The sequence below is a fragment of the Phyllostomus hastatus genome, unplaced genomic scaffold (genome assembly GCF_019186645.2).
Source record: "Phyllostomus hastatus isolate PE091 unplaced genomic scaffold, TTU_PhHast_1.1 phas_scaffold_39, whole genome shotgun sequence".
NCBI classification, from domain to species: Eukaryota; Metazoa; Chordata; class Mammalia; order Chiroptera; family Phyllostomidae; genus Phyllostomus; species Phyllostomus hastatus.
This window is the reverse complement of record NW_025334028.1, coordinates 9,393,928-9,418,346: the sequence shown is the minus strand read 5'-3', so window position 1 is coordinate 9,418,346 and position 24,419 is coordinate 9,393,928. Positions and strand designations below refer to the sequence as shown.

Below are 24,419 nucleotides of genomic sequence, written 5' to 3'. Positions count from 1 at the left end.
AGTGCTTCTGTACTCGAGCTCGAGTGAAATGAACACAGTCAGCCGTTCTTCCATCGCTGTCTGACAGCATCCAGCAAACGGGTGCAGGGTTAAGGACAGCAGAACCCAGCTGTCTTTTCTCAGCTGTGTTAGGAGAAACTGGAATCGAGGAGGGCGAGGACCGCGGAGGCGACACGAGGCTTGGAAAGAGAACCTGCGGCAGCTGAGTGCAGGGCGAGGGGAAGAAAGCTGGGTGCGTAGGGATGGGAAGGGGTGGGAGGGGCAAGGGTGAAACCTGGGGCCCAACTCAAGCTTGTAGCATCCAGCGCTCACTACCTACAAAAGGGGGAGAAACCGGCCAGAGTGAGGGGGAAGCGGGAAGCCGGGGGAAGGGAAGGAAGTAAGGAAAGAGGAAGGAAAGACTGGAGGGAAAAGAGGAAGAGGGCTGCAATTTCTGTAGCCGTCTCAGTAGGAGGAGCGAGAGGGGAAAGAGGAGGATCCAGAGTCAGTCAGTCAGGCAGCCAGCGGGAGGTGGGGAAACAGGAGCAGGAGGAGGAGGATTAAAGATGGCCACCAACAGCTGCGGGAAACGGCAACAACCCCTCACTTTTCGGGATGGTTTCTGTGGGTCGGCTCGACCTTGATGGAGAAGAGAAGCCGGAGGATCGCCGAGGCTGAGGCGGCGGTGGGGACCCAGCGAGGAGGAGGACGCAGGGGACCACGGGCCCGGAGAGGAGAAGGGAAAGGCGGTAGCGTCGCTGCCCCGACCGCCTAGAGCCGCTGCCCGCCCCGGCTGACCGGTTCCCGCACTTGCGCCCGCAGAATCAAGCCCAGCCCGCAGCCCAGTCCCCTGAAGCGGAGGTCCGGCACCCAGCCGCGGGCGCAACGCGGCGCTCGCCGCCCCTTCCCCGTCGCCACCGCGCCCTCGGTGCGAAGCTCCGGCCCGCCGCGGTCCCCGCTGCCGGCCGGGCCTGCCAGCCCTCGGTGAGTGCCCCCCCCCCCGCCTTCCTCCCTGCCCCCCGCCCTGCCCGCGCCCGGCCCGCCGCGGCCGCTTTGTTCGAGAGGGTCTGAGGCGCTGCCCACTAGCGGCCCTGCGCCCGCTGCCCCTGGGGACAGGCCGCGGCCCAGCTGATGTCCTCCCTTGGGACCCCGCAGCCCCCGGTCGCCACCGCCGCTGCCATCTGAGCTGGTGGCCTGGCCTGTGCCCTCCACTGCGGCCTGGAGAGGGCGCCATCGCGGTGGGGTCAGGGTCTGGGTCACGCGCCGCTGGTGGTGGGGAGAGATGCTGGGTGTTTCGAGGGTGGGGGAGGAGAGGACTGGATATTGCAGCTAGTAAGCAGTGGGGGCGTAACCTGACTGCCCAGGACTGGCGCGGGGGGCCGGGGCGGGGGGGGACGGGATATGTTCTGCCCTGCGCCCCTCCGCCAGACCCCGCAGGATCTCAGCTTCTGGAGGCCCCAGCGTCCGGGCGCAGCCAGTCGAACAGGCCTCCATCCCTCGGGCGCTGCCCCCAGGGCTGCGGGCCTCTCTTGGCTTACTCTCTGGCCCTGCTCTCTCCCCCCCGCGACACACACACTGTGCTGGAAACCTTTGGTTTATGGAAGGAACCAAAGATGTTTCTGTGTTCTGTGTTTTGCCCTTTTTTTCTCTTGTACAGGGGATGCAATGGCCTCGCAAACATTCCCTGTTACTGTGGGGTTTTAAAAGCAGAAGTGACCTTTCAGATGAAAAAGCATATTTGGCCCACCTAGCTAATGTTTGATCGTCAGGTGCAGCGTTTCATAGATTTTTTACCCTTGAATTCTGAGATCTCCAGTATTAGGGTTCCGTTTCACTGGAATAATCTGAGGAAACCTGATTGAAAGGATGTTTACTGTATATGTGAACCCTTGCCTCGACTTCCAGTTCTTTAAAAATTGTTTCCTGTGAGAAAATGGTGCTAATGCATAGGAAAAACTATTTCTTGTTCAGTAATGGCATGAGTTGGTTAGTGCCAACTGGGTATTGTAGTCTGAACACCAAACAATTAAAGAAAAACAAAACCTTTTGTTTTGAAATAGCATATTTCCAGGTTGGAATTACTTGATAGGAGGTTGAGAACAATTAGTTTCCACTATCAGGCATTATAACAAATAAACATAACATTAAAACAGAACCAAAATATATTGGTTAATAAAAAAACTAGATGTAATACTAGTGCATAGGTCTAGGAAAAAATAAATCCAGCTGGAAAAAAAGAAAACTTTATCATGTGACCCTAAGAATAGGAATTAGCTTGGTATGTTTTTTATATTTAAAAAATATAATGCATTAGACTGACTTGAAAACTCTATCTACAATCTTTGAGCATCAGTACTGCATGTTACACTTTGAACCATTCATTCTCAAGCAGCTAGAAATACATGTTTCTGCTAGTTTTTCTGAGTTGAAATTGATTCATGTACAAAATTTGTTTCTAATTTAAATTTTCTGCAAAAATGAGATGAATTAGAAAACATGTTCTTTCTGCTCTTATAATACCTGTTTTAAAGAAGTAAATGACACATTTCAATATTAGTTGGATTCTCAATTTTGAAGATTCCTAAATTACACTGCTCAACTTGGCAAGTTTAAGAGTTTACATCAGGCATTTTTATACCAGTATTTCAGAAGGTCCTTGAATCTTCAGTTTATGTGCAGAATGTAGCATATACAGTCATACCTTGGAGATATGGTGGGTTTGGTTCCACACTACCATAAGAAAGTTCATCACAATCTTTTTCCTGGTGGAAAATCTTGCTTTTAATTTGTTTAAAAACAACAACAGAGAACCAATGTCCGTGAAGCACAATAAAGTGAAGTTCAAAAAAATGAACAATACCTGTATATGCTTTTTGGGGGGATACAGAAGCTTTGGAGTCATCTTATTCTCAAGATCAGTTTCTACAAAAGATTATGAATTAAAGAATAGATCTCATATTTGGAATGTTAAAATTCTTAGGATTATATTTGAGAATTTGTATTTTTTATTTATAAGAAATGTTTGTTATTGACAGTTTGGCACAGAGAAATCATTTTTCATGCATTCTTATGGAAACTTTAGGAAAGTGTTACTTCTGTTTTACAGATGAGGAATCTTTAGAGATACTTGTTCAAAGTCTTACAGAGACTGGGAGGGCCAACATTTAAACCCAGACTTTGTAAAGTCAAAACTAGCACTCCTAACAACAAGGAAGGCTGCACTAGGCTTTGAGTCAATGGTAGCATTTGTTTGATGTTAAAACTGGTAATTGATGTTTTGTTAAAATTGAAAAGTGAATCTGAGATGATCAAACACACAATATCATGGAATTTTAGAAGCACCAACTCCAGGTAAGAAGAAACCTTAGTATTAAACGACCCTTGATGATGCTAGTCTGAAATTGAACCCAAAGTACGGCCATTTCTACAGCATCCTTGAGAGGATCATCCAGACTCTGATACTCATACTCCCTGTGACTACAAGCTCACTGCTTTCAGCATTTTTCATCTTTTTCTATTTATGTGAGTTAAAACCTGACTTCCTGATATTTCCACTGATAAGTTCCAGTCTCCCCGTGTATGATGCATTCATCTTCCAGAAAATAAATAAATGATTCCTCTAATTGTTTTGTAGTCAGGTTTATTGAAGTGTAGTTTACATGCAGTAAAATTTCTGATAAATGTATACAGTTGGATAATCATCACCACAATCAATATATAAACTTTTCCATCACACCAAAAAGTTCTCATGGTGCTTTGTGGTCAGTCCTCTCCCTGAATCCCCATCCCCCAGCAACCATTAACCAATTAATGCCCCTATAGTTTTATCTTCTAGAATATCATGCAGTTGAAATTATACAATATGTGGTCTTTTGTGTCTTCTTTCACTTAACATAATGCTTTTGATACTTATTAAAAATTGTTTTTAATGAGTTGTTGCATGTATCAGTAGCTTGTTTAGTGGTGTGCTGATAAATATTGTTAACAACTTGCTCTCCAAAGGAAACAAAAATCCCTGATTTGTAGCATTTGGTAATCATTGCACTGTAAATACTCTAATCATGGCCTGTATTAAGCTACCTAAACAAGCTGGCAAAATTCCTGTAAATTTTTACCAGTGGGGTCTCACCCGCTGGTACCAGCCCACTCTAGCACACCACTGAGTTTGTTCCTTTATATTGTTGAGTAGCATTCTATTCTATTGCAGTGCCACAATTTGTCCATCTGTTTGTGAATTGGACATTTGAATCCCAGTTTTGGTCAACAATGAGTAAAGCTTCTGTAAACAGTTATGTAGAGGTTGCTGTGTGTGGGGGCAGATTTTTTTTTTTTGAGTTGTACCTAGGAGTGAGGTTACTGGGTCCTATAAATGTATATTTATCGATACCAGTAACTTTATGTTGTTCTGCCAAACTGATCTCCAAAATGACTATATCATTTTGCATTCCTACCAGTAGCAATATAAGAATTTCAGTTGTTTTGCATGTTCGTCAGCACTTAGTATTCTCAGTTATTAAAATTATAGCCCAGTAATTTTCAACCGTTTTCATGGCACACATAAACTAATTACTAAAATTCCACAGCACACCAAAAAATGCATTTTTTTGCCAATTTGAAAAAAAATAGGTATAATTTTGATTCATTCACAATGGACAGCTATTGTTGAGTTGGCTGTTGTCATTTTTTTTTTATGTGACAGTCTAAGGGAAAATGAAGTCAGGTATTGCATGTTTTAAAAGTGCTTGTGGCACACCAGTTGAAAATTGCTGTTATAGCCACATAACACATTTGTTATATGTGCAATGGTCTCCTTTAATGTTTTTTACTTAAGTTTTAGTTTCAGTATTTGGACCAACGTAGGAAGTTTATGATAGGCATTACTAAATAATTCTTTGTTGGCTTAATCATCAGTCATGATCTCATTCACTATGGCACTTAAAGAATGTTTTTTGAGTTTCTTATTGTGCAGTTGTCTTTCATATTATTAGAATTGCTTTTTTAGAAAAAAGCAATTCACCATATGGAATTCACCATAAAGGAATTTTAATACTTAGATTTTAACATTTTTTAATGTGGCTTTTATTTTATTTTCTTAAAGATTTTATTTATTTATTTTTAAAAAGAGAGGAACGGGAGAGGGAGAGAAGCATTAATGTGTGGTTGCCACTTGCGCAGCCATACTGGGGACCTGGCCTGCAACCCATGCATGTGCCCTGACTGGGAATCGAGCTGGCAACACCTTGGTTAGCAGGCCCACATTCAGTCCGCTGAGCTGCACCAGCCAGGGCCTAAATGTGGCTTTTATAAAATCTATGTAAACCTTGTTTTTTGTTTTTTGTTTTTAAGAAAATTTTAGAATTAAAATTCTCAAATTATAAAGTATTTTTTCAACTTTTACTACTTAGCTCTAGATTCATATATCCAACTGCTGATTTAGAGATAGCCCCTGAAATGTTCCCATAGTCCTTTCAACCTCAGCATGACCAACACTTAGCTCATAATCTTTCCCCCCAAATGTTTTCTCTCCTCCTCTCTTCTCAGTTTGAATGACTGTCATCTACCCTGTCACAAGATAGAAGCCGGGCAGTCATCTTCTACTCCTTAGTCTTCCTCAGTTTCCACATACAGTTAAGCATCAGATCAGGTCCAGTTGCTTTTATTATCTTCTAAATATTTCACTTATTCCACCAATTCCTCCTCAAAAGCCTTTTATTAAGTCCTGTATTCCTCTGATGAATTACTACAGTGGTCTTCTAAATGCTTTAACTTTACCCTCACCCCTTCTCATCAGTTCCCCTCACACCCTTTCCAAAATGATTCTCTTTTTTCTGTTTTAATTTTGAAAAATATAAAATATGGTGTTTCCAATATGCATTTTTTTTCTTCTGCTTAAAACCTTTTAATAGATCCTAAGTCGTTATCAAAGAGCCTTTAAAGCACTAGGTCTTGGTCTGTGCAGAGCTCTGTGTGGCCTGGCTTCAGCTTCTGCAGTCTCATCCCTGATGGCAGCTATTCTTTTGTTCATTCTTTAAAAATGGATTTGTGTGTGTCTGCTATCTGCTCTGCACAGTGCTAGGTGATAGAGTTATATCAAGGAGCTTAAATTCTGATGGGGGGACAGATAACAGATGCCTGTATTGTCAGTTGCCAGTAAGTGCCATGGAGAAGCAAGGCTGGGTGAGGGAGTTAAGGGAGTACTAGGGTCCTGAGGTGGGGGTGGGGTTGTCATTTAGAAGGCTCTGTGAGAAGACCTCTCTGTTAAGGCGACATGTGAGCAGAGTCGTGAAGCATTTGAGGGGATGGTTGAGACTTTTACATCTGAGAGAAGGGCAGGTGCTGAGACCCTGGAGCAGGAGGGAGAGCAGCCAAGTGTTGGCTGTCGGGTGGTGAGAGCTGAGGTCAGGGTGGTGGAGGCACTGGCAGATGGTGGAGTCCAGTGTAAGGACTTTAACTTCTGAACTTAGTGACTCTGAGCCTAGAGTGTGCCTGCCCTGGGCATGGACAGGGATGCATTCCTGTATCCTACCTGAAGTTTCTAAATATGCTACCCTATAGTGCCCCTGGGCCTTTCCTGCTACCCAGCATAGTGCTGTGTTCCCTTAGCACCCTTTGTTGTACCGCTACTTATTAGGTGCTTTACTTTTTGTCTCTCTTCCCTAGACTGAACATCACAAGGTTTTATTTTTTACCCCTGAATTCCACTTTCATTGAATTAATATCTATTGAATTATGGGGTTGCTGAAAATGAGATTAATCATTGAATACTGGGTAGGAGATAACCCAGCAGTATTGTGTAATGACTGCTAGCTCATATGGATGCGGATTCTGTCTGTTTTGCTGACTAGTGTACATTTAATGCTAGGACAATGAACCATGCATAACAGGTGCTCAGTAAGTGCCCAGTCAATGATTGAGTGCACATCTGTGTGACCGCCTCTGCTTTTTCTTTTCCTTCCCTTAAACACATGGGCAAGCTTCCCCCCAATCCCTTAACATAGGTGGCAAACACAAGGCCTGCAGGCTGAATCCGGCCTGGCACCTTGTATCTACCTGGTGGCAGCACTAAGCTCCTTGACCATAGTTAAGGAGTAGTTACATTTATACAGTCCTAAAATTACATTCGGCCCTTTGAAGGCAACCATGAGGCTGATGTGGCCCCCAGTGATAATGAGTTTGACACCCCTGCCTTAACGTGTTTCTCCAATGGCCTTATCCTTCCTCTAATTTCAAGCTTAAGAAATGCCAAATACTTAGGAAACTCATTCATTCATTCTTTATAAACAAATGTAATAATAAATATAGATAACTTCTTCCAAGCTAAATAGATAGGGTTTATTTACACTTATGTTTTCCCTTTATTGGATATTTCTTGAGGTTACTTTATTAGCCTCATAATCACTAATAAACAAGACACTGGATAGGTCTAGATTATCATTTCTATATACAACTCAGTAGGAGCCCTGCATAGCATGAAAAGTCTAGTACTGAAAATAAAGTACCAGAAATTTCTTAGTGTGTTTCATTGGTTGAGCAAGCAGTTGTAGTTGGTTTACTTACCTGACTGCTGGTGCAGGCGTTTAGGGGTGTTTTGGTGCTCACCATCAAGTCTGTAGAAGTGTCAGATTTCAGCACACACCCTTGAACCTCAGAGCTCTAGGTATCAACTTAAGCATAGAACTGTTCTGTAACTCCGAGTCCCTCAGTCCTTCTGTCTCAGGCTTCCATAACCTGCCTGACCCCTACAGGGGAAGGACATTGGGAGACCCTTAAGTATTGTATTTGCAGAAGCTGTAAGACTTGAAGCAGGACATTTAAGGTAATGTCTGTTAGTAATATGAGCCATTTTCCTCCATTTTTGGTTAACCAAAAATCATTATGAGCAGTAGATTTTCTTGTGTATAATACATCATACATATTAGATTATTGACCTTCCATAGTGTTGTAATCCATTGTGACAAGCCTAGTGATATTTTTACTATATGAAATACTTTGTATATCCTAGCCCACTCAATGTCTGTACTATTTGAATTTGACCAATTACACTGCAATTTCACTAAGTGCCGAGTTTGCTTTGTTTTTGGTTTAGATTTTTTTTTTTAATGGTTACATGTGAGTAGGTCCTTGGTTTTATTTCCGTAATAGCATGGTCTTACTGTTAAATTTGCACATAGCTTTTTTAAATCAAGGAGAATTATTAATGACTTGGGTTGAGTTTGCTCCCATAAAGTTTTAAAACTTTTTGTCACTTTCTATTTATATATAGTATATTAATTATTATATGGCACAATGCTAGTATATCTGGTTATTTTAAGTTTAATATATCATTGTTATGTGATATTCCACAAAAGAACATGATGGTGGTCAAGCTTGAGACTTGAGAGTGTACTGTGCCAATTCTCTAGGTATACTGACTCATCAGCAGTTACTTCTAAGCCTTGAGAGGACTGGATCCCTATGTAGAGAGGTACTGTAATCATGCATTTTGGTGAGGCTGTAAGCTTAGATCAGTAACTTTAAATCATTGAGATAGATGTGAAGCCTCAGTGAGTTTAAAGTACTATAATTGTATTTTGGGGTTTAGAAGACTACTCTGAATGAAAAATAATGAACTACAGTTGTTTGATCCTTCTGTGCATGGCCTAATTTCTTTAAGGTATCTATTCGTACTACTTATAAAAGATAAGTGGCTGTTTATAATGACACTTTCCGAGACCCAATTTGAATTCTGGTATGTCTGCTGCTAGAGAGCTGTGTTACTTTCAGCAGGTCACCCATCCTATCTGGCCTCTGGCTCTTCATCTGTTGGCAGTCCTTTCTACACCAGGTTCCTTAGAAAATAGTGATTACTGTATTTTGACACTAATTCTTTTAGCTTTCCTCTGTTTCTTAAGCCCTTGGTACTTAGGTTCTGAGTGGGATCATGTTACAGGGTGATTTTTGACATGTGTAATAGATGTATCTTCAACACTTGATGAATCTGCTATATTTTAAAATATCAGGCCTAGCTTCCTCTTCTTATATAATGTTTCTTCTTGTTTCCCTCTGTTCTCCAGCCAGTATGGACTTAAAGGCAGTCAATTAATTTGCCATTAGCCTAGGAAGAATAGGAATTTGGTACATAGCCATTAGCTAATATTAAAAGTCATGCCAAAGTTATTTTGCATAATCTGCTATTTTCTTCAGTGGAGGGCAGCTAATTTGTTTATCTGCAGAGAACCCTGTGGGTTTATTGCCTTGCCCTAAGTAAAGCATCCACGTGCATAAATTTTGCTTTATAAATTACATAACTTAGGTGGTGATTAATTATTGTATATAGGATCAACACTTGAAAAGGATCCCACAAGTATTTTCTCAATATATCCAAATTTTGTAGTACGTTTTTTAGTGTGTTTAGAAAAGCAGCTTACTTGTTTTATCTAACATTTATTCAAACTGCATTACTTTACTGATATATTTTTAAAGTTTGAAATAATTATAAACTCAGGAAGTTTTGAAAATTACCAGTAGAGTTCCATGTAACCCTGAACCATCACCCTCACCCTTTACCCAGTAGTAACATCTTACATAACTGTAGCCCAGCACTGACATGTTTCATTGCTAAAACTGTAATGATCTTGCTCCATTTAAAAAATGTTGACAAATACAAGAATGTTGTTATTTTTATTCTCAGAAAGTGAAGATGTTAGCGTGTACAAATTCAGATTCCATGCCTTGTTTCCCTAGGCAGCTCACCAATCTATTGTTTCTTCCCTGTACTTTCTATGAAAAGGGTCACAGGTAACCAGGCAGATGGCTGATTATTTTCCAACAGTTAGTTCATTCACAGCCTTAGGTATAGTCATGTAAAATCTCAGTTACGTGGCATTTTCTTAATTCCTCTTTGTTAGACTTCTTTATTTAATCATTGCTTGCTGGGACCTTTTATTCTTGCATGTAACAGAATATAAAGAAAAATATTGGGCAGTTAGTCAAGAGATAATTATTAAGTACCTGCTATTACTGTGTTGACTATAGAGGACACATTGGAAAAGTAGAAGAAAGGTTTATAGTGTAGTTGAATCAACAGCTGTAGAACATCACCATGTGTTATATAATATATTTCAACAAATTTTATTCTCTCTCTAACATAGAAATAGGCGTGTAATTGGCCTGCAATAAATATTGAGTGAATGAGTATACTTAAAGTAATAAGCATGTTGTTAGAAAATTCTGTAAGTCAAGAAAATAAATGTTTACTGTCATTCCTAGGAATTCTAAAACTACTCTTTATGGAGTAAAAGAATGATAATACAATGTTTTATTATGTTTCTTTATTCTCTTCACTCTAGAAAACCTTCAGTTAATACTCAGATTCCCTTGTTTAAAGCCTGGGTCTTTCTGATTCTGAAGCCCAAGTTCTTTCTCTGTGGCACATTGCTCATGAAAACACAGTGTTAGGTGACATGGATGATAAGTGCCATAGTTAAGTAAACAAGTATGAAATTAAACTGTGTCAGTTGTTTTCGGAAAAATCATGTATTGATTGCCTAATAATTTTATTTCACTTCATTTATTTATGTAATAACTAGTGACTAAATTAGATCAAGTATAAGGGATTAAACTTGCTCTTGAACCTAGGTCTTTTCACCCAGATGATGATACATTGTGATTAGACTCTAAAATGATGCTATAATGTGTATTAATCATCCTAAAAAAATTTCCTAAGTATTTATGAAATCTCTTATTGTGTGCTGTACTGGGTACTGTGGGAGCTACATGGGTAGTTCTGCTCTCAATAACTTTATGATGTAGTGGAGATAAGATAGGTGTATAAATACTTGAACATTATGTGATTAGTCTAAAAAGTACTGAAGTTCTGTGGACATTTCGTGAGTAGAAAAATAGTTTTAGTTGAAGTGATTACAGGACAGCTAAGGTGTTTGATCTCTGTATCAGGGTGATAGAATTTTTCTGGTGAAAACTGAAATTTACTTGTCAGAGTTATAGAAAATTATAAATCAGTAGATTTCACTATTAATGAATCAGATGAAAAAAATGTTTGTCTGAATTTATTGTTTAAGTAGTAAAGGTAAGGATTAGGGCCCTGGCCAGGTAGCTGGTTAGAATGTCCTCCCAGTAGGCCAAGGTTGAAGGTTTGATCTCCTGTCAGGGCACATATAAGTGTCAACCAATGAATGCATCAATAAGTGGACTTACAAATTGGTTACTCTTTCCCTCTTCCCCCACTACTCTCATTCTCCCTCTTTCTCACTTCCTCTCTCACTTTGAAATCACTAAATTAGAAATTTAAAAAAGATACGGCTTAGAAATAAAGTAAAACTCTTAGAGAAGACCATACTTTTAACACGAGAAACTTTTGCATCTGAGGCATTTTACACTAGGTGACCGTGAAAATTGAACTAAATGTGACTTCTCTAGCATGTATTCTTTTTAAAGATAGTTCGATCTGTTGGATCAATGACAGATGTGCTTTATAGATTGCATTTTATTTACTAAATAAATTTGATGAGTTATCTTTGTGGTCAGGATGAAAATTGATTTATTGCTGTTTTATTATTTCTGAAGTTCTGATATTTAAAGTATTTCTACTACTGCTAAGGGAAATATCCTTGAAAAAGTTATCTTGGCTTTGCGAAGTTCAGCATTGTTAAGGAGTGGCTGTTGAAGGCGGCTTAAAGAAGAGAGTGGAGAAAAAGGGAAAGGACAACATGGGTTAAACATATGGGGGCAGAGGAGAAAGGGAGAAATAAGAGTTCTCTGCAAAGGGGAATGGTTCTGCTGTGGGTCTTTCAGTCTTAGCAGAGGCTGTCCTGTGCCTGGTAAAACCTGAGGCATTTTGAAAGCTAGTTTCTTCATCAAACCTATATAAAGAGCAGACAATCTTGATGTTACTTTAGTTATACAATGAATATTAATGAAAAATGGTGTCATGACGTGTGTTTGTGTTTTCCACCTCTTTTCTGTAGAGACCTGGATTTAAATCTGAGTCACTAGAGTAAATAAGTTCAGTGATTCCCAGCCTGTGGTAGGTTGCATAACCACCACATGGGTTGGCCTAGGTGTTTATACTTTCAGGAGCAGATATGGAAGCTGGAAAAGACATGGCAGCTGCTGAAAAGTCACTAAGGCTGCCATTATGGCTGATGTGCACTTGTGCAGCTGGGGCAGGGCAGGGGAAATATGCAGAATAGCCTTGCTAGGATGACAGTATTAGTGATCTCTATTCATAGCCTGGAGAAGAGCATTATATTTTTGTAAACAGTATGTTATTTTTTTCTCTTTATGGATTTTCATGCACTTTGAATTTCCTCAGCCTAATACTTTCATAAAAAATGATTTACTTTTGACTGCTGAATGCCAGTGTTAAAAGATCTTTAAAAAGATCCTCATATTCTAGCCTTTTTTCTTTCTACAGTGCTTGTTGACATCTACTGTAATGCAAAGTTGAAGAGCTGTTTTGCATATCGTAATGTCATCTGACAAAGCATCATTCCAGTACAGTTCAGGAAGTGCTATTTTAATGGAAGATTGGTTGCATTCCTATACCTAATTGTGACTTTGTTGTTGTTAAGCTTACAGATACCAACCACACCTGTGTATGCCTTTTTCAGTTTTGTTAAAGTTTAGAAATGCTCTTACATACATGTTGGTTGCATTGATTTCAGTATTTCTAAAATTTTTGTCTTATCTAAGTAGCAGTGGTAAGTATTATACACAAGTTTTGAGTTAGACTTTTCTATTTTCTCATCTGTTACCATTCAGAGATCAATAAAAAATTATATTTTTATTAAAAAAAAAACAACAACTTTGAAGATGGCAAAGTGACTAGTTTAGTAAAGAGTTGCCGTGGCTTATTAGAGTTTCCCGTTCAGTCTGTTTTCTTCATGAGCACTCAGGTCACTATAACATCTCCATGAACAGCAATTTAGAAGCTAAATGAATTGGGTAGTGACTCATTCCTAGGTGCCTGAAATAGAAAAGTCATACCAAAATAAACAAGTAGTGAAGTAGATTTTTGAAAGTTAAATATTGAACATAGTGTTAGATTAAGGAAAGACCTATAGTAATGTAAAAATAGAATAGAGGAAAATAATTGTTTTGTGAAAGGGTAAGAGCAAATGAAATTAATCCATGATATGAGATGCATTTTGCATTATGATTATTATTCAGTAGGGAGTTATCTTTGGGAAAAGGGACTTAGAACTCACACTTGGTTTTCTTTGAGTGAGGTTGCAGTTATCCCTTGCAGTATCATTCCATGGTGGCTGTATTGCAGTGTGAGCTGGATACAGTTGACACTCCTTTACTAACCATCTGAATCCCTTGTTTTTTTCTTTTTTTCATTCAACAAGATTTTTATTAACTGTCTGCTTCGTGTGTTGAAATATTGAGATAAGATACCAATCCTCCTTTCAAAGAGCTAGTTTAACTTAGGAACAAATAGTTACTAAATAATGTGGTAATGACATTCTTTCCTCCCTAGCCCCAGTACAAGCCCATTGTACTTGTTCTTATTGTAGATCTTTGGTTTAGAAGGTACATACACATACCTTTTCCCTATAATCTTGGACAACTTTCAGTTTCTCCTTAATCTCATGATGATCCCATTTGCGACTTGATCTTTAGGAATCAAAGTAGACAAATCCAGGAAAGGGACAGCTTTTATAAGGGGGTAGTATTAATAACAAAGCTAGATTTTGGATAAGGTGATGGGAATCCCATTTTTGGCACTCAGTAGAATTAGAAATTTAAGTTTCAAAAAGAATTCAGCATTGATGAAAAGAGATACTAATTTATATGACTAGATAGATGTGCTGTTTTATTGCTCTAAGGTACCTTATTTGTTTTGTGTCAAGAAATTACAGCCAGAACTCTTGGGAATTAAATGGTTATTTCTATATGCTATAGTAGAGTATATTTACATAATAAAATGTAGTCCTTTTCTTTTTTCCTACTTTTAACAATATAACCTAGTGATTTAAAAAATAGGCACATATATGTCTAGGAATATTATGTTATTTTAATATTACTGTTTTACAAAGTTTCTGATTCATACCATTCAGAAAATATTTTTCTTTTGTTTATCTGTTTAATTCCTTTGTTTTTAAATTCTGTAAGTTTGATTACTTTTACCTCATCTCAGTAATTGATAAGGTTTTGTTGGCGTTTGTGATATGACAGAGTATGGTCAAGTTTAAGACTAGGGCAGAGTTACTGTTGTCTAGGGCAGACTAGAATGAGTTCACACTTTGAAATAGTGCTGCATGTTAGAGCCAATATGCCCTACTTTGCAGGTGTTAAGGAAAGGTTCTCTTTGGTAGGCCATGTCAAGAGTGGAATAGCCATAGAGCCATTCATGCAACCAGTTGTAAATGGGAATTCAAGGTAGAGAAGTACATGGCATCTTGAGAGTAGGGGAGAGAATCGGAATGAATGAGTACATACATGTATACATATATTTATTTGAATAGCCTTTGGAGGATTTTGTCTGTGTGAACTTGGTTACTGGGCTCTAAATAATGGCCAAGTACCAGTCCTTGGGGTTGGAACTGGTAATCAAAAAGAGGCATCCCAGTCCTAGGATGAGACAAAGCAGGGACCAGACGTGGAACTTCTGAAAGTGTCAAAACAGAAGCCTAGTTATAATTACTTAGGTATAGACAGGGCTAGAACAGCCGAAAGGGCAGGAGTAGAATAGAGTAGGTATGAGAACAAGCTGGGAACCCTAGTCATCTAACCTGTTCATAAAGGCTGGGTGAATATATGTTAATGATAACTTGATCTGGAATCACAGATTGGGGCTGAAACTACTTACGTATCTCGTCACAAATCTGTATTGGTGATGCAGGGTTTAAGTGATAGAAGAAGCAAGGCACATGGAGAGCAGAAACAGGCTGGGCTTGACATTCTTTATATATTATTGAGTATCTTTTAAGGAAGAAATTCATTTCCATGGTTAATCAGTAATCATTTAGTTTGCTTTATTGACACTGGTGTTGCATCACGAGATGTAGAGAATTGCTGATGCTTCACAGTAATGTCTTAACAGGAAGCTGCTGCTGAACTGCTGCTAAAATGAACAAACTGAAGCTTCAGAGTAAATATGCTTTCTTGCAGAATAGGAGGATGTAAAAAAGCACATTAGGCATGAGGGTTCTAATGTCACAATTCTGAAGGCAAAAGCACACTATGTTGAGTGTAGTTTTTGAGTGGGGTAAGAGGAAGCACCAAAAATGTATGAATGATAATTTGACGTTAAAATTAGAACCTTCTCACACCTTTTTTACTTCCTAGAAGAAATTGTGTTAGCATTTTTGGGGTTTTAGTTAGCTGATGCTCACTAGCATAAGGGGTGACAAAAGGCATTTATGGGAACTATACTGGAAGCTGAATGATAAATTGAACAAGCCCTGCTTGCACAGAGGAAACCAGAGGAGCTCTAGGAATTTCAGCAGGAGTTTTTATACCTAATTTCTAGACCCCTGCCATAAATGTGACTGTGCTCTAAAGATTTAATATCTGCTTTGCCTTTTTAATTTTTATATTCCAACAAGAAAGGATGTGATTAGTCCTGTTTAGATCAGGTATCTGTTTCCCAGAACCAGGGGACCTGGGGCCTTGGTGTGTAGTTACAGCACTAGGCATCTACTCCGTGTGCTGGGGGCCATCCCCAAAGAAGAAGAAATCAAAGCTTGATCCCTCCTAGGAGGTGTCTAGATGACCCCATCCTTTGTAATTTAACCATCTATTTTACCTCCTCTTTCCCCCCTTATATAAAGGTAGAGATAACCCTGCTACCGCATATGTGCACTTTCTAGTGGAAGAAAATCTAAATACAAGTTGAGGTACCAGTCAAGAAGCAGTGCTATAGGGCTACTGATTCTGGGTGATATGCCACCCTTCATTCCACTTGATATTCATTCTTGATATTTTACAGCCTAAATTTAATTCCTGCTGACTTGGCATCTACATGATTAGGGGAAAGGAAAAGGAAATAAAATGTATTTAAAGAGAAAGATGAGGGTACTTATTACACACCAGTGACTAGGAGGGAAATAAATGGTGACTACAGTCCATATTTTTGCATGAGTGTACATAACCTAATCAATTTTACTTCACATTTTGTATTTCTGTTACCTTCTGCTCATCAAGTTTCTTGGCTTAGCAAGTTCCTTCCAAACAAGTTGAGCCAGTGCTTCCTTCATGAAAGGGTCTGCTCTGGTAGTTCCAACTGTATAGAATTGTGATGGTCAGATTGTGATGGTCTGCCACTAACCTTAACACTGTGCACTGTACCACCAGAAAGTATTCCGTGGGAACCCTCTGCATTCTTCTCATGGTCTTTCCACCTCCTCCCCCAAAGGTATAGTAGCAACCTCTCTTTTCCTTGATAGTCAGGGACAGTTATCCCCACCCAATTCTGTAGTCTTTATTTTTGCTTATTTTCCTACTGTCATGCGGAAATCAAGCTGAACACTGTAAGCTCAGCTTTCAATATAACGAAACAGTTATTTTGTCTCCTGGTATAAGTATTTTTTTTCCTTGGGAATTAAAACTGGTAGATCAGATTACAGAGTTCTTGAGACAAGAATTCTCGAGACAAGAAACAAAATGCTATCATTGTTTGGTTCCCATATCCAGTGTATCTTGGAGATGGGAGACATTGAGTATTGGTTAATGATTCAGAACCTATTTATATCCTACAGGACAGCACCCCAACTTAATTTGCATAGTGATGCTGGAAGAGGCAAATTCAGAATTGGTGTATCTTATGGTAAGGACCAGTCATCACCATTTCTGTAATGCAGAAGTGCTTGTAATTTGACAAGAGGTAGTGCTTAGGGGGGACTCAAGCAATTGGGTTCTAAACAGTAGCATCATTGAGGTCAGTCCTAGTATCCAAGTAATTGATACCTTACATAACTGCTTCTCCTGCCACCTGGTTGTTTTCATGAACCTATTGAGCAAGGACCAGGTTGGCTGGAGAAGTTTGACTTGATTTGTCACGTGGGTAATCTTATCCACCTGTTCATTAGGAAGCTTTATATTTTGGTTTGTTTGCTTTGGCAGTGGCAGGATTCTGGTGAACACGTAAGAGAGGAATTTTTTAGGTCATCACCAGGTTGTGAGAGATTCATTAAAATGGTCATTCCATAAATCTCCCTATTATTTATCCTCTCATCTTTCATGGTAACAAAAAAAGGAAGGGTTGTAGGCTCTGTACGATTCTAAGAAGTGTCTTCTACAAATTACTATTACATTCTGTAAATCCCCCAAACTTAAGCATGTTTTCAAGCCACATTTAACAACTATATTTTAACTTTTAACTTATTTTTCTTATTTAACTCAGCTCTTTTCCTTTTTTTGATTTCATGTTCTATAGTTCCTCAACTATAAAGGCCCATTTAAATATTTTTAACATTTTGGCTTAAAGAGTTCTAAAATGCCATATATGCTGTGTTTGTGAAAGCATGTATATATTTATATACACATATGTATATGCTTAGTATAGAAAATGTCTAAAAAGGTACATACCACACTGTAAATAGTGATTATCTTTAGGTAATGAGTTAAGGGAAACTAAGAATTGGTATTGTGGTGGAGAGCAACTTTTATTGTTTGACGTCAAAAAGTATGTTCTGCTTGATATTTTATATTCTACTAAACACATACTTTTCATTAATACGAAAAAGGCCAGCATTTGGACCAGGACAGGTAAGGCGGCTGCTGGCGGACTGAGTGGTCCCACATTTGTGTGCAGATAAACCCAGACGAACAACTGGGGAGCAAGACAGACCAGGCAACCCAGGGTTCCAGCATGGGAAATAAAGCCTCAAAACCTTTGGCTATAAAAATCTGTGGGAGTTGTGGTGATAGGAGAAGCTCCCAGCCTCATGGGACACTTTGTTGGAGAGACCCATGGGGTCCTAGAACATACACAAACCCACCCACCTGGGAATCAGCACCAGAAGGGCCCAATTTGCTTGTGGGTAGCAGGGGAAGTGACTGAAAGCTGGCACGGGATTGTTCCCTCTCTGACCCCTCCCCCACATACAGAGCCACAATGCAGCTGTGTGGGTTACCACACCCTGGCGAATACCTAAGGCTCCTCTTCTTACAGCCTAACAAGTGTGCTCAGACAAAAAAACATTGCCCAAATGAAAGAACAGATCAAAACTCCAACAATAGAACTATGTGGTGAAGAGAGAGCCAACCTATCAGAAGCAGAGTTCAAAACACTGCTAATCAGGATGTTTATAGAAATGACTGAATATGCTTAAATGATTGCTCAAATGATTGAGCAAAATAGAGGAAAAAGTGAAGGCTGTACAAAGTGAAATAAAGAAAAATATTCAGGGAACCAACAGTGAAGGGAAGGGAAACTAGGACTCACATCAATGGTTTGGAGCAGATGGAAGAAATAGACATTCAGCCAGAACAGAATGAAGAAACAAGAATTCAAAAAAATGAGGTGAGGCTTAGGAACCTCCAGGACAACTTTAAACATTCCAACATCTGAAAAATAGAGTTTCTAGAAGGAGAAAAGGAAGAGCAAGAAATTGAAAACTTATTTGAAAAAATAATGGAGAACTTCCCCAGTCTGCCAAAGAAAACAGACTTCCAGAAAGTCCAAGATGCTCAGAGAGTCCCAAAGAAGTTGGACCCAAGGAAGCACACACCAAGGCACATTATAATTATATTACCCAAGACTAAAGATAGAGAATCTTAAAAGCAGCAAAAGGAAAGGAGACAAGTTACCTACAAAGGAATTGCCATTATATTATCAACTGATTTTTCAAAAGAGACCTTGCAGGCAAGAAGGGGCTGGAAAGAAGTATTCCAAGTCATGAAAGGCAAGGACCTCCATGCATGATTACTCTATCCAACAAAGCTATCATTTGGAATGAAGGGCAGATAAGTGTGTCATAGATAAGGTCAAGTTAAAGGAGTTCATCATCACCAAGCCCTTATTATGTAAACTGTCAAAGGGTCTTATCCAAAAAAAAATTTTAAAAATACAAACAGTAAAATGAAAATCAACTCTCAACTGTCAACAACTGAACCTGAGGGGAAAAAAAGAAAACAAAAACAAGCTAAGCAAACAACTACAACAGGCATAGAACAACAGAAATGGAGATCACATGGAGGGTTATCATTGGGGAGGCGGAAGGGAGAAAATGGGAGGAAAAGGGTACAGGGAATAATAAGCATAAATGGTAGGCACAAAACAGACAGGGGGAGGTTAAGAATGCTACAGGAAATGGAGAAGCCAAAGAACTCATATGTACGAGTTAAGCTTATGGACATGAGCTTAAAAGGGGGGGATGCTGGTGAGAAAGATGTGCAGGGCAGAGGAGAGTAAAGCGGTTAAAAAAATGGGACAAGTGTAATAGTATAACCAATAAAATATACTTTTAAAAATGCCAGTGTATGATTTTTGCTTCTTATAAAGTCAGAATTTCTGATTGATAGACTAATAAGCAATACTTATATATTGGGTTGGCCAAAAAGTTTAGTTTTATCTGTACAGTAACTCTAGGGGTGCTTAGTTGTCTTTAACTTCATTCAAAACAATTTTGTTAGATTGTATGTTGACAGCTGACATCAGCGTGTATTTAAAAAAACTTAAAGTTGGTGAATTTTTGTGCAGCCCTTTAATATTGAAGATATAAGAAGATACACAACATTTTTAGCATATTATGCTTTATTATTTCAAGTAAGCTAAAAATCTCAGCTGGAACACAAAAAAAGATTTGTGCAGCATATGGAGAAAATGCTATGACTGATGGAACGTGTTAAGAGTGGTTTGTGAAGTTTCTTGGTACTATTGACATTGTGTCCAAATAATCCTTTGCTGTGGGGCTGTCTTAATGCATTGGAAGAGGTTTAGCAGCAACCCTGGCCCCTACCCACTAGAAGCCAATAGCGAGAGATAGTTGACATACTCAAAATACCCAAATCAATAAAGTTATTGGTGAAAATGAAAAAGGTATCTTTTATTTTATAGAAAAAAACCTAAATGGACTTTTTTGGCCAATCTAATATATAATGTTATTCTGTGCTGTCAACAAAAGCAAACATATGTAGTGGTGTTTATTTTTATGTTTTAGCATATGTATTTGACAATCAGATGCTTATTGAAAGTCATTGCATGTGTTGATTTTTCAAAATTACATTTAGGCTGAATATCTTTTTTTATCAACCTAAGAATTTTCATTTAAAACTTACTCTGTAATTAACAAAAAGTATCTTCTGAAATGTCTGTAATTTAGAGGTCACATTGCAATACAGAATTGCAGGAAGGAGGCCTTTAACATGTTCCTCTCTCCCTTGCTAATTTTAGGTTTCATGTCTAGGCATCAGATAGAGATCCAATGCTATGAAGAGCTTAAAATTAGGAGTATAGAGACATATTTTCCAGTTTTTAGTATGTGCAGGCCTGATCTCCTCATCTTCAGGCTATCTACTAATTGATAAAGATTTTGTCACCTTCCAAAGAGCAGTCTATTATCCTTTTTAAATAATCCTACTCCTTCAAATATATATACATAAAGAAAAGTGAACAAATTGTAAGTGTACAGCCTAATGAATTTTCTTAGAATGAACATGCTGCACCATTTGAAAAATGAAAAAACTAGCCATAGGTTAGGAAAAATCTTTGCAAAACATGTATGTGGCAAGGATTGGAGCCAGAACATCTGAAGAACTTTTAAAATTCAGTAAGGAGACAACTCACCCTGTCAGAAAATGAACAAAAAAATTGCACAGACATTTCAGCAAGGGTATACGAATGGTCAGTAGACTAGCACAGAAAGATACAAACACATAGAAAGATGTTTAACATCACTACACATCAGGAGAAATGAAAATGAAAACCGTAGAGTGATACCACCACACACTCACTAGAATATCTTAAAATAAAGCCTGACAGTGTTAAATTTGGTGAGGATATGAAACAACTAGAAGTTTGCTCTCGTACATTGATGGTGAAAAGGTATAGCCTCATTAGCAAACTATTGTTAGTTTCTTATAAAGTTAAAATTATCCCTCATGAACTATGAATTTCACTCCTAGGTGTATATACCCAAGAGAAGTGAAAGGGCTTACCCGTATAAAGGCTAATGTTCATAGCAGCATTATTCAACATGGTTTTATTTTGCTTTTCATGAAAATTAACTGTACTGAACATCTTTTTATGTGCTTCATTTGTTACCTATATCTTTTTTTAAGTATTGGCATCTGTTGCTTTTTTTAAAATTAGATTGCTAGTTTTATTAATATTGAGTTATAAGAGTTCTTCATATATGTTGGATATACTCGTCTTTTTTCTGGTATGTGTTTTACATATACTTTCTCCCACTTTTGTGTTTTTTTCCCATTTTCAAAGCAGTGTCTTGAAGTGCAGAAGTTAATTTTGATGAAATAGTTTGTCAGTTTTTTCTTTTATGGTTTCTACTCTATATCCTATCGGAGAATTCTTTGGCTAACTTAAAGTCACAATGATTTCACATGTTTCCTTCTAGAATTTTCATAGGTTTTACATTTAAATCTCTAGGCTTTACATAAAATCTGTAAAGATTTTATTTATTTACTTTTGTAGCGAGGGGAAGGGAAAGAGAAAAAGAGAGGGAGAGAAATAATCAATATGTGGTTGCGTCTTGCACACCCCATGCTGGGGACCTGGCCCACAACCCAGGCATGTGCTCTGACTGGGAATTGAACCCACTACCCTTTGATTCACAACCTGGAGTTCAATCCACTGCGCCACACCAACCAGGGCAAATTTTTAAAAAGATTTTATTTACTTATTTTTAGAGAGAGGGGAAAAGAAAGAGAGAGAAACAACAATGTGTGGTTGACTCTCACGCGCTTCCCACTGGAGACCTGGCCTTCAGCCCAAGCATGTGCCCTGACTGGGAATCGAACTAGAGACCTTTTAGTTCATAGGCACTCACTCAATCCACTGAGCCACACCAGCCAGGGTTTACTGTAATTTTATAAAAAGTCTGAAAATCAAATAGTATGAGCCTTCCCGCTTTGTTCTGTTTCAAAGTTGTTTTGACTTTTCCATGTAAATTTTAGAATCATCTTTAAGTTTCCTAAATTAAAAAGTCTACTAGAGTTTTGACTGAGATTACATTGAATTTGCAGATAAATTTGGAGACACGTGATATATATCTTCACTGTACTGAGTCTTCCAGTTTGTGAATATGGTATACCTCTCCATTTACTCAGGTCATCTTTGATTTTATCTCATTGATGTTTCTGGAGTTTTCAGAATACAAATTGTGCCTAGTTTGTTAACTTTATCCCAAAGCATTTCATGTTTCTTGAAGTTCTATTATAAATGACATTCTATATCCATAAAATTTCTAGTTTCGTTGTTGACATGTAGAAACATGATTGATTTTTGTGTATTGAACTTTGTATACTACAGACTGGCTAAATTCCCTTAAAAAATCTAGTAGGTGTTTTTGTAGATGTTGTGAGGTTTTCTACATAGACAATCATGTTTCTGGAATAAAGACGTTTTTTATTGTAATGTATGGTTTTTGTTTTGTTTTTGTTTTTTTCTTCATACTTTTGCACTGGCTAGGACTTCCAGTAATGTTAAAGACAGAGAGCATTTGTTTTTTTGCCATTAAATACGATGTTAGCTGTATTTATTTGAAAGATGCCATTTATCTGTTTAGGTTTCATTTTATTCCTAGTTTACTAAGTGTTTTTAAAATCATGATTCACTGTTGAATTTGTCAAATTTTTTTATATCTATTGAGATTATCATATGGTTTTTCTTTTTTAGTCTATTAAATGGTGAATTATATTAATCAGTTTTTAAAATATTGAACCAGTCTTGTATTTTCAGAATAAACTCCACTTGGTTATGATGTAATATCTCTTTTAAACAATGCAAATTTGGCTAGCTAATATTTCATTAAAATTTTTATATCTGTGATCACAAAGGATATTGGATGTTTTGTCTTAATGTCTTTGTTTGGTTCGGGTATAAGGTAATGCTGATCTCATAAAATGCTTTGGGAAAAAGAGCTTCCTCCCTTCTGGATTGAGCTGGTTTATGTTAACATGCAGACACAGTGTGCTATCTTTTGTGTAAAAAAGGACAGGGGGAATAAAACATACGTGTTGCTTAACTTTACCAAAAGAAGAGATGGTGGGAGGTAATGGAACCAAAGGTTTATGGGAGGGAATGACACTTTTCAAAATATACCTTTTCACATAGTTTTGACTTTTCAAAGCCTGTTGTGTTTCATATTCAAAATCAGGATGGGAATGGGGAAGATCCTAATCAACAGAAACAAACGAACCAGATTGTATGTAAATTGTACTGTACCTATGTTGAAGGGCAAGAGTGACTCCAAATAACTTACTGACACAGAAGTTTACTGTTTACCCTCATCTTGTGTGGAGGTAAGAGGGAGGGATTGCAAACAAATCCTGAACTCTCTCTTTCTTTCTTTCTTTTTTTTTTAACTCTTTCTAGTAGAGATTATTTTTTGTTGTGATGTGGACAAAGCAACTCGAGGTTATTTGAGTGTTCAGTAAATATTTTGAGGTTGTTGGAGCCAGGACTTCAGGATGAAGAAACAAATATGGAATGGAAAATAGCAGAAATGAATCCTATGGGAATGGATTGCAGTTGAAGGTATTAGTGTAAATATGTTATTTTAAAAATCATTTTCATATGCATGTTTATATATGTGTGTATGTGCATACACACATATATGAACATATATGTGTACATAAGTTTATTAATATATACGTGTGTTCATTTCCTAATAGCTCTGTTCAACAGGAAGGCTAAGAAGCAAAGAGCAATGGACACACATACCTCCAAAATCTTGGCCTCTAATACTGTTCGCAACACAAAGAAACCAGAGTTCTTCAGAGAAATAAAAGGCTGATTCCAGGCCCAGTCAGGGTACATATGACATGAACTTCTTATTTTACACTAGAAAATAAGAATTTTTTAAAAAAACTGGAAGCACGTCACAATCCAGCAACAGTGTAGGCAGATGGATATGATGTAACTCCAGATATGACACCCTTAGGTGACGCATTATCATCTGTGTAGCATTCTGGCCAACACGTAGAACCTAAATCTAATCATGAAGAAACTTCAGAATGCTCTAAAATGAGGAACATTCTACTTAAAGTGGGTGGGGAGGACTGTGTTCTTCAAAAAAACAAAAACAAAAAACTATAGTAAGTGGCAAAGAAAGGCTGTGGGAGTTTAATTAAAAGAAGTTTAAGAGAGAACCACTGGCTGTAATATCTGATCCTAGGCTAGATCACATACCAAGTGGGGGAAATACTATAATCAATTGGGGAAAAATTGAATATAAGTCATAAGTTAATATATTTAACAGTGTTCACATTACTGAAGATACCTGTACTGTGGTTACAGATGAGTCTATCTC

The 24,419-nt window shown here is 38.2% G+C and overlaps 1 protein-coding gene across 8 annotated transcripts in view; it reads left to right on the top strand.

Annotated features, from left to right (window-relative positions):
• The first annotated feature begins 429 nt into the window (after positions 1 to 429).
• Positions 430 to 24,419, top strand: part of WDFY3 (WD repeat and FYVE domain containing 3) — a 271,299-nt gene continuing 247,309 nt past the window's right edge. For all 8 annotated transcript variants that reach the window (XM_045820302.1, XM_045820298.1, XM_045820300.1 and 5 more), the window contains exon 1: positions 430 to 963. The gene's annotated coding sequence lies outside the window, so the exon portion shown is untranslated. The remainder of the gene's footprint in view (positions 964 to 24,419) is intronic.